Raw genomic sequence first — 12,051 nt, forward strand, 5'->3', positions numbered from 1 at the left:
ACTTCGTACAAAAAAAAAATTTTTTTAAATTCTCGTACAAATTTCAAATTTTTAGAATTTTTAGAAAGTTTTCATATATACAATTTTATAGTCCGTGAAATCTTAGTAAAACAAGATGCAAATTTTAAGGAGCTCAAAAACTGTGTAAATTTTTGATAAACTTTTTGCTTCCATGTAAAAAAATGTCGAGCATTCGTTAGAAGTATGGAGAAAGCATACAAAATCGGCACTAAACCCAAATTTTCAAAAACAAACGCAATTTTTGAACCCAAGAAAATTTTATTTTTTATACCAAAATTCCAAAAACTCTAAAACCCGCAATTTTGCTAGAAATTCTAACTAAGAAAGGTAAAATTTTGATGAACATTTTTCAAAAATTTTTTATTTTGCACAAAGTTTGAAACTTGGATTTATATGGTTTTTACATGGTCTTAAGGGAGAACTAAATATGTTTTCTTAAACAAATTATTATGATTATTGAAAAAATTTAAAAAATTGCCAATAAATCTTAGTGATATAGCTATTTAACGCAAAGTATATAACTCTTTTTTCATTTCTAGTCATAGGCCTCAACTCATTAAATGGTTTTCCAGTTTCATTGCGAATACTCCTTTGCTAAGTTGTCAGTGGTCTGCGCTTCTTATCGTTCTTTGAGGTTTCCAAGCTAGGGCGGCATGAAAAATGTTTATAAAACTTTTGTTGAATCCTTAGGCTCCTAAAAGAGTATAAAAAAAAATAATAATAATAATTTCTCTCCTTAAAAACTATTACCCCAAGATAAGTTTAAAAAATATCAAACATTGGCACTACATATTGCTTCTAATGATAATTTATCACTAGGAAAATCAGCTTTCTTTAATGAAATCCGCTCACACAGTTTCGAGTATTTTAAATCGGATCCTGGAGACACAGCCTTCTCGAGGAATTATCTAGCAGTAATCTCACCTGTACGCAAGCTAAGCAAACAGCCAACGATAGAAGAAAGCGGAAATCATGCGCCTCATAATGGGCGCTAAAGCAAACAATAACAATGACAAATAATACTAAAAGGAGTTTTAATTGCCGCTTGATTTGAAAATTCTATTTTGGCTATAGTTATACACACAAATAAATTTACAAGCAACTGAATATTTTCCAAACCAAATCCCAAACATGTTTGATGTCTAAATACGCTTCTCATACCACTTCTTTATCAAACAGCTGCAATGCATTTTTAATCAGCCGGAACCACAAATAAATGTCAGCACATATATTTCTAGTAAGTTTTGGTCTCTGTACAAACCAAAAGCTTACCGTTTCTTTTTCGCCAATAATATGTTACATTTCATTTTGTGGTTCACAAAAGCAAATAAAATCTCAACTTCATGGTATAGAAATTCAATTTCTCGCTCGTTAATACCATTTCCGTGAGAATCGAAAACGCATATCAAATTGTGTAACATTCAAAACGACAGCAACAGCAACAGCAACCAAATACCAAAGCAAATGTAATTTGTGCATCAAACGGTGAGCAAAAACAACACTAAAATATTACTCATACGCAGAGTAGCACAGAGTGATTTTATGAAATGAAAAACCATACGCACCTGCGTATCTAAGGCGAGAAATTACTTCAAAATATGATTGCAGCTGTCAATACAACTCACAAATATGAATATCAATTCGTGTATTTGTTTTTTATGTGGCAGCTTGTATGCAATAATATACAAACACATGCACATATGTATACACATTCACCAGCAATAGTAATTTGTAAAGCTCATTCAATGCACATACAATTACTGGCATTCGAGACACATTATTCAATGAAAATTTAATGAATTTGTGTTTTGTGTAATTTTGTAATCACATGCAAATAAAAGCAGCCTTCAACTACAGTCATACACATTTATCGTAGTAAACCCGGTAGTAAAATAATGAGAGGCTTTCAGAAAAGGACGATTTCTAAATTTCTTGACTGCCCAATTTGATTCGCTATAGAGGGATGGTGTGATGGTGTTCAATCAACGTCAAAAGAAAGTGTACACCACATATTGGCAAGTTTTGTCTATTTAATAATTTACTTTTTAATTTCAATTATTCTTTTATAAAAATATTGTACAATTTATACTACTACAAAAACATTATAAAGGAAAGCTTCAATTTTTGTATAAAATATTAAAAATTCGGCAAATTTTCATCAAAATTTCAAATTGGTAATAATAAAGTGCAAGTTTTATGTAGATCAAAAATTACGTTTTTTTTCACGAATTTTCTATGGTCGCGTTTTTGTTCATTTTCTTCATTTAACGCCTATTCCACATTTTTTTTTTTGTATGGAAGAAAATACTCAATACCGTCAACAGAAAAAATGGTTAAACATGAATGCGATATTTGAATTACTTGAAACTTGCACTTCGAAGGCAGCATACAACTATAAAGGTCTTCATTTTTGAGAAAAGTCATTCAAATCTTACGCCCGGGATTTACAGCAATATTCTGTTTTTAAACCAAAAGTTATGGAATCGTATCTTTAAATGAAAAAATTAAGAAAAATACTCCAAAATGGATGCAATGCAACGTGTAAAAATAGAAAGCTGAATACATTTGCATACATAATTAAGCGTAGATCAGCTCATATCTGAAATGGACCAGGTGGCCCGCTAAACAGCTCAATCAATTTATATATATTTATATATACAAATATTAGTTATAAATGCATGTATACATTTGTTCGTCTTATATGCAAACGATCATTGCAATGAGAGCCTCTGCAAATATTTAACATAGACATTACAGAATGAAATATTCAAGGCATAGTTTAAGGGTTGCGGCTGTCAGCTTCACAAGAACAGATACCTACTTGTATCGCACGTGTAAATAAGACAATGTTCAAAATAGTTTAAGAAATGCAATTATCTATGATAATTCTAAAATAATAATATTCGAATAAAAACTTATTATAGTTCAATTTAATATTTAAACACACCACAAATAGGAGGAGGAGCTCGGCCAAACACCTAACAGAAGTGTACGCGCCAATTATTTATTTTTTATTAGAAAGTTATTCAAAAACCAAAATTGGATATGAAAGGGAAAGAAAAGGCTTTGCTTTTTCCAAAGAACTTAAATTAATTAGCATAAACCGTGAGTCGTGTGTGAGAACGAGAACATAGAATCGTAATGAAGGCATTGAATGTTTTAAAAAGTTTTGTGAACTGTTGGCATCTATTTACAGAAGGTTGGCCAGAGGATCGATAGATAATAGCAGAATATGGTATTCCATATGAGAACAGAAGAGAGACGTAAATAGAGCTTTACACGTTTTCATGCCGCAACAAAACGATAGCACATCAGTAATTTGACCAGTTTCAACTAATTTTTTTTATTGGGAATGTTTTTATTTTTATTAAGTACATGAGTGTATTTTCATTCCAATTTTATGACTTTTAATTGGAATTCCTTGAACGATTTTATGTATGCAGTTCTATCGCTTATTATATTTAAATGAAGTGTAAGTTTGAAGTTGCTAAAACCACCAGTTTATCAACTTGTTTTCTATCATGCATTTATAAAGAATTTTTTAATTAAAATTTTTATATAGTAGTTTTTTTTTTTATGGGGAAATGCGCAACACCATCATGGAACAAAATATTTTAAACAAGCAGATTTTTCCCCAACTTTAGGTTTGCCCTTTTTTATACTAAAATAAAAAAGCTATAAAACTGCATACTAAAAATCTTTCGAAACATCGCTACGTATTCCATAGATGCAGGGAACTTTTCACTTGTTCACTGTACGTACCATATTTGAATATAACTCGGATTTATGGAGTTTTACAATGTAACTTTCAGGGGCTGCCAAGCAAAATCTCAGCTATTCATGCTAAAAAAAATTCTAAATTCTAAGGGTGTGTGTTTTCAAAATGGCAAAAGAAATTCCACAAAAATCACCAGCAAACAAATACAATTTTTTTCCAATAAATTTGTCTTTAAAAAGTAAAATTTAGGAAGAAGTTAAAAAGATGGGAAGAAATATCACTTCGAAGAAATCCATAACGAAATTTTCAACATTAAATAAATCTCAAATTATATTAAAAAAATGTTTTTCATAATTTTCTAGTTTACTTCTTATTGTGTTCAACTCTACAAATAAAACAATTTTCAGAAAAATATACGGCAATGTACAAAATGCTTAGATCACCTGACAAAAAACCACTCAAGAGACTCTCATAAAATGCTTGCATGACGACTGCTACATTTCATGGAAAATTTCTTTACAGTTTAGGCAACACAGTCCTTACTTTGAAGATATTTATGCAATATTGCTCAAGCAATCAATTCGTCAAATATTTGATGATAGTAAAGATTTTAAGCTTAGAAAAAGACAGTGAAAATAAAATGCCTTTGATTCCAAAGCATAACCATAATTGATATAAATATTTATTTAATATTTAAAAATACATCAAAAATATACCTCACATACATAAAAAAGCTTCTCGCATTTATTTTTATTATTTTATTTTTATCTGCTCGTGTTTATGCTTTATTTTAGTATTTAATTATTGCACATGTGTCAAAATAAAAGCCTTGACTGAAATTCCAAATTTTATGAAATGTTCAGCACTGAATGTCGACTACTGCATATGTATTGCAATTCCCCAAAGCTGCTGCGCTCCAGAAGGTTGTGGCAAGTTGAGTGACAGTGGGGCAGAGTAGCGGGGTCAGTAAGGCGAGTTGCAAAGCGACACACAAATTGCGGCCCCAAAGCTCACCAACATCGATTGCTTCAGTTATTTTAGCTTTCCTCTTTTATTTTTGGACAGGGCAGCCTTTTGTGCCATTTTTTGAGTGACTCTTGTGAGTTTTCAACTATGTGTTTGTACACAATATTTTTTTTCAACATACAGCTATTTTTTTACCATGCAAATAGTTTAATTAATCTGTTTGATGAAGAGTGAAAATGTGAAAATTGGTAAGAGTGGTGAGAGTGGGGTGTGCTGTGGTGTTGCGAAAGAAAATGTGTATCAAAAATTGATGCGCACCGAACGCTTGGATATACCATATTTTGCAAATTAAAATGCGCAGCAGAAAGGAAGAGGAGAAGTAAAAATTTATGATGATTTTATCCGAAAAATTGTAAATATTATTCAAATCAAAAATAGGAAAATGAATGATGTTAAAGTTTTAAGTATAAATACCCGGAATGTAATCCTTAACTGCAGAAGAAACTAAAGAAAATAGTACAAAAATAAACATTTACAAAAACAGCTGTAATTTAAAACTGTCCTGCCCCAGTTGAAGTCAGAGTTTTTCCCCGATATAGAAATCGCCATACTAATTCAATGAAATATTTTTTGTAAATTTCTTTTATTTATTTTTTCTTATCCTACGAATGTAGTGTCGTCATTTTAGCTTCCTTTTATTTTAAGAATTAAGAAATTGGTTTATTCGATCGTGCATGAAACACCAAATGATAGACAAGTTTTTCCTAATAGAGTGTGCCCCTCGGCAGGAAATGGTAAACCTCCGAGTGTATTTCTTCAATTTCCGGACACAAAAATCATTTCTCTGTAACTCTCACTGTTCACGGAAATTACGTGATACAAACTTTTTCCCAGCGGGAAAGAAATGTCACTGTCATCATATTAAGATTAAGAAAACCACTATTGGATCCCCATGTGTAGGCATGTAAAACAACGAAGACTGCTGGTTTAGCAATGAATAAGTAGTAAAAGACAGCTGTCTTCAGAGATCAACCTCCGGAATAAGCGAGCTGCTATTCTGAACGCCACTGAAGGCATTATCATCCTGTGAGGTTGAGTCCCCACTGTTCCATAAGTGTATCGAGAACTGAGTTTGTTAGGTCTCAAATAGGTCCCAGGATAGAGGGTTATAACTGGGAACGAAGTAGCGTATGCCTTGGCTAAGAAGGCTGTGGCCTCCTAAGGCTAAAAGATCTTAGATGGCATCAAATTATGGGGGGGCTCATAATCTTCTCTAAGGATATACTAAGAATAATGCTCTCGGGCATTCTTACAGGCCACTACAGATTGTGCAGACATCTTAATATAATTGAGATATGGTTTACTGAGTTTTCTCGTTTCTGCGACCAATCCCCAGAGACTCCAACACACCCTCTTCGTAAACACGACTCTACTCGTATAGCGCAGAGTAGGTTGAGACGTCTCAGCTAGATGCAGCCAGAAGAAAGGCAAATACGCTCAGCCCAACCCAGCTCTATCTTAAGTTCAATAAAGGAATTGGGTCTGGTTGAAGTACTACGGTGAATACACGGCACAAAAGACCATGAGGTCAAAGTGCAAACTACAAAATTATTTATTTATTTTTTTCCTTTTTTTTATTTATCTATTTATTTATTTATTTATTTATTTATATTAATTACAATTAAAATTTTAATTAATTAAGCACTAATAAAAGGGGTAGCAAAAAAAACATAAACAATAGAACTTCACTTTTGAATAAAGTGATTAGTAATTGTGTTTATGATTAGTTAATTGAGATGTGGGTCTGCAGAAAGATCTTTGGTCTGCCGTTAAGATTAAACTCAATGGTAATAGAATGGCTTTACAGTATGATCGCCTATTCGAGTGTTGCCTACATAGTTTGGCTAGTTTGGTAACCGGAAACATTGCAAAATAAGCCATAGAGCAGCTAAGCGAACTTCAAGGATGACCTGCCTCTTGACAACAGGACGAATGACTCACCTTATTCCAACTTTACGAGCTAGCAATTCATCGATCACAAAATCATTAAGAATTTATGTAGCGTTGTAATACTACCTCGAAAGGAGTCTGGCACAGCCATTAACCCCAAATCAAACCGCGCTAAAGATGTGAAATTATACTTTCATACAACTAAGTGGCCTTCAGGGCTATCTCCAATTGGAGGGTCCGAGCTTGAGTTTTGCTAGTAGGAAGTACAGCACTCAGACACAAATAAGTCCATTGTACTGCACTCGGGTTCCGTTTTTAATTTTCTGTAAATCTACTCGAGCTCCGAAGAAATCCGAGTAGATCTTTTCGCGCCAAGGAGCCAAGGTGGTCGCTTCTTAACACATCCGTACCAAAGACCTCAAGCCTGATTCAAGCGAAGGCCGGGCAGACACACCGCCGTCTCATCCTCCTATTCACATGCTGGGCAGAGTGCACTGTCTGAGATGCCCGCGTTTTCCATGTTCTTTGCCAATGCTTTTGCTTCGGATGCGCGATGGAGGAAAGGAAGTCAATTAGGTCCACAAGCTGACAAGAGCAGGATCGGCAAGTATTTACAAAGACATGAACTACTGAACTGCGGGTTATCGATTTGCAGATTTACTATGACTGAGTGGGCAAACGCAAAGCTTAGTAAATATTATAGAACAACAAGGGGCTTTAGACAGGCAAAGATGTTTAGTTATGTCTTCGATAGAAGGCGCATGGAGGCATTAGATAGAGTTCAAACTGGGTTTCTCATTGTTACCTAATCGATTAAATCTACTTCGTACTGACTAGGTCTGTCTACTAAGACAGATTACCGACTTTTTCTTAAGGATGATAAGACACTCGATTATATTCCGTGAAAATGGCCGGCCTTTATTTACTTCAACTTCTAAGCTTTAGGTATTCACCTACCAAGAACCTTTGGTCGACCAGGTCTAGAAACATATTATTGGGATGCAAAAAACATTACTCTCCACATGATTATGCTACATCCAATTTTCGATATATCTATCTATTATATAAATATTTGTCACTTCCAAAAGTTTGACCATTTAGAGCTTTTTTTTAATATTCATATTTGTTTTAATACAAGTATTCGTTATTTTTTTATATAATAAAGACGTTATATATCCAAGTTTCAAACTTTATACCAAAATTATAAAAATTCAAAAAAATTTCACCAAAATGTTAACATTTTTATTAACAATATTTAGACAAATTTAAGCACTAAGTTTTATAGCCCATTAAGTGTTAGGCTGGTGAGAAAATAAAAATGCAGATTTGCTACAATTAAACTCTAGTATTGCACGCGGGCACACGTATCGATTCCCTCATGTTTGATAGAGAAATATGTCGCCCAGTATTGGATGATCGTTGACTGAGTTGTAACGGGAGTATACATTTCAATTTTACCATTGTTAGCTTTTTTAAAATGTTTCAATTTTCAATTTATTTAAAGCGTTCCAAAGTATTTGTTGAGCCCAATTTGAGAGAGAGCTTAGAATTAGCTTTTGCTCAAATTGGCAAACACAATTCTTGGTATACAAAAATGAATTACCCCCTTTCATTAACCCATTAAATCCCAACCTTATATAAAACAATTTTTTTTTAAATGCGTTTATAAAACGTTTATTGAAATAGTGTAATTAAGCTCCTTAAAAAAAAAAACACGAAAAAAAATCAAAGAAATGCATTTTTTGGGCTGTACCCAATCGAGTACAATGGGATAATATGTATATACATTGCCTTTATATGAAAATATGGAGTATTAAATAAAAATACACTTTCAAAGACTTCCTTGGTTATTAGTTCGGTTAACAGTATGGAAGTTTTTGAAACATTCTCTCTCTACGCAAAGGGCTACATTGCATAACTCGCAAATCCATCGAATTCTTTGGTGACACTCCCTGCACCTCAGCTGATTCGATATCCTTTTGGGAAAATGGTTATATGAGGAACCAGCTATTGATGCCGTTGTCGATTGTTTTGAAGATATGTCCCGGATATTATAATTGCGTAAATAAAATCGCACAATTTCACGTTGGTATTGCAACAAGTCGCATTGACTCTTACTTGCCATTTTATAAAGCTTCCATGCGTTTACTACGCACGAGCTTATCATTGTGGTGAAAAGAGGCCACCACCATTTCTTTCCTCTAAACTTTATATTGTAAGTATTCAAAGCTTGGTCGTGGAGGTCAACTCCTCCCATTCCTGAGTTGTATTCCGCTATCAACTTCGGCTGATGGGCATTCACCTTGCGCCTCTCTTGTCTTGACCATCGTTTGACGGTATGTAAAGGTTCAATTCTATCAAAGTTTGTTCCCACTGTCACAACGCTATTGTCATTCCACGTCACAAAAAGTATTCCTGAGTCAGAAAACCTACAAAATTTGTTACAAAACAACTATTCAAATAAATCATTATGATAAACTTACATAAAATCAAACGGGGAGACCGTTGCTTCTTTTGTAGTTCTTTGTTCGTTTTCAGAGGACATTTTTTGGTCCGCCGTTCACGAACAGTCCCAGTAGCCTTAAATCCTTGTTCTTTCAAAATTCTAAGAAGGTCATATGACGTAAAGAAGAATCGAAAAATACGATTCCAAGGTTGGAATATCATCACGCAATATATTATCCTCTTCAATGTCCTCCTCATCTGTGTCACAGTGGGTATTTGGCGGTATAATAGTGAAGTCGAAGTGACTACGGTCGCTTGATTCAATATAGTCGGTGGCCGCAGAAAGGTTATGAAACCTCTTTCCGTAAAATTTGTTTACATCCATTACCAAATCTACATGAAATATGCACACAAAATATATATGAATGTTCCCACTGTACCCATGCGAGTACACTAGAATTTAAACCTACCGAAATGCACTTTTCCACAACTTTTTTCGTTTTTTTGGTATAAAGTATACAAATTATTTGTATTATGAATATTACAACACTGAACTTTTTCCGTGATAACTTAGATTTTGTCAAACAGAGAGCTTATTGCAAACTAAACCATGAAAAGAAGAAAAATAGCAAAGGTGCACGCAAAGACAAGTGAATAACGGATAACGGGACTCAAAAAAAAGAAGGAGAAACATGTGTATTCCTTTTCGACATTGCTCTGTATTATAAAGTGACGAGTACATTTAAAAATTTGTAAGCGTTGGCTTTTGACGTCGTTTCGAAAAAGATGCTTTTTCTGTACTCAAGCGAGTACAATGGGATCGAATGGGTTAAGAATACTAATGCGGACGATGGAACTTCGGTTTGGACTCGGCCATTTTTCAGCCACAAAAGCTCAGATCGGCTTCGGGTTGACTTTGGCATAAAAAAATCCAAACTTTAGCCGACAGTTTTTTGACACAAATGTTATAAAGCTTGAAGTTTTGTAAAAAAAATTAAATCCTGGAATCAAAGCCAACATTTTTTTTTTAAGAATTGCTTTGGAGTCTTCCATCGAGGTTGGTTAGTGTTGTTAGTTGTTCAGTGCTGCAAGTCAGCTCAATACCGATAGCAGTTGGTGCTAGCAAGAGGAAAATATAGTTACAGGATTTTTAAAAATTCGTCTGTATTTATTACATGGGCCCTTGAAAATGTTCTCAGTTTGGCTTTAAAAAACGATATCCAGCCATTCTCTATATACGACTCTCGTTTGAAGATCAAATTTGACGACTTGAGAAATTAATTTAGTAGCTTAGTTCTCAACTCTATCTGGAGTTGAACTTTAGTTCAACTTAAGTAAAATGATCATCGTCATTGCTGGATCGATTGTAGCAAAAATTACGATTTTTCGCGGAATAAGTCCGCTTCCGTCACTATCAGGACGTACAAATTGACAGGCGCAATGGTAAAATTATAAGAATTAGATTGTAAATTGATCGCATTCAGCTTATAGTGCTTCTAAATTTCGCCAACTGGGACTATTTCCTATTTTAAAATATATAGAAACAAGTTCGGCAACAAGGCATTTGGGTCAAATAAAGCGCTCATCGATAAAAAAATTCCTATTTTGAGCATCTCAAGAAGTTCTTATTATTTGGATGGCATTAAACAATTTTAGAAACTTTGCATGAAGTGTATCGAGCTAAACTGACACCCTACCGGAATTTAAATTTTTTTTTGGCTGTTGATTATTTCAATTTTCAAGGACTTATTAACCGACTCACTATAAAGTGTAAAGAATTTGAAAATCGTCTAAATATTTTACAGGCAAATTTGGTGGGAAATTCATATAGATACATACACGAGTATATACTCGAACACATATAATTTTTGTATGGAAATGTATGTAAAAAGACTTTACCTAAATACTCATTCGTTGATATCTAAAATTATAATTGCACAAATAGCAGTGCCTGGAAAACTAACTTTAATACGAATTCCTACTACACAGTCATAAAGTCATTCGCGGCAAGTAATCAAAATATGCAATCAACTGTTTGCCGCATAGTACATAAACAAAATTTTCTCATTTCCCTACAATTTGCCTTCCATGGCAGCAACCAACATCTTTGTTGCAGCAAAAGAACCAAACAAAAAATACGAAATGAAATATTAAAAGTAAACAAATAAAAAGTTAAACCTAGCAACAGCGTAGAAAACATAACAACAACAAAAACAACAATCATAAACCCCACTAAGCTTAATGTAGAAAGAAAAGCGCCAAGGAGAACGCTTTGAAAGTTATACTAAGCCAACCACTTCTCTTGCAGGAGCATTAAGCAACACGAAGAAAGACGTAAAATACGTAAAAGAGCAAACGTGCAAAGTTCAAGTGAAAGTTCAACCGTTATGCAATAAAAAAATACGTAAAAATAAAAAATAAAGCGAAACAATTCGAGAGAAACTGCCTTAAAATATGCAACAAACTTTTAGTCATTTAATGCTAACTGAGTAAGCGACGTAGTATTCTATTAAAGTACAACAACAACGAGTAGTGAAATAACATTAATATCAATTAATTATTTGCATATGTAGATAAATAAAATAAAACGGAATTTATTGTTTGAAAATAAAATAATTAGTGGCAAGTATGCGATGAGCAAATAAATAATATTCGAACAGGTAAACATAAGAACAAAAACAATTTCAAAGCAAACAAGTGATTTAATCGAAGATAAATAAAGCAAACCAACTAAAATAATTTCTCCGAATGTTATAGCGACAAAGGTACATAAAATATGAGAAATACTGAGCAAAAAAAAACACTATAATTTAACGGAATGAAATGGACACAAATAAAAAGCGCGCAAATCAGGAACCACAAACAGCTTCAGTTGCTAAAAAATTAGTTATGAATATTTCAGTCAAACAATGGTGTAGTATAAAAAAATTCTCTGAAATAAGAAACGAATT

The sequence above is a fragment of the Anastrepha ludens genome, chromosome 3 (assembly GCF_028408465.1).
Source record: "Anastrepha ludens isolate Willacy chromosome 3, idAnaLude1.1, whole genome shotgun sequence".
In the NCBI taxonomy this organism is placed as follows: Eukaryota; Metazoa; Arthropoda; class Insecta; order Diptera; family Tephritidae; genus Anastrepha; species Anastrepha ludens.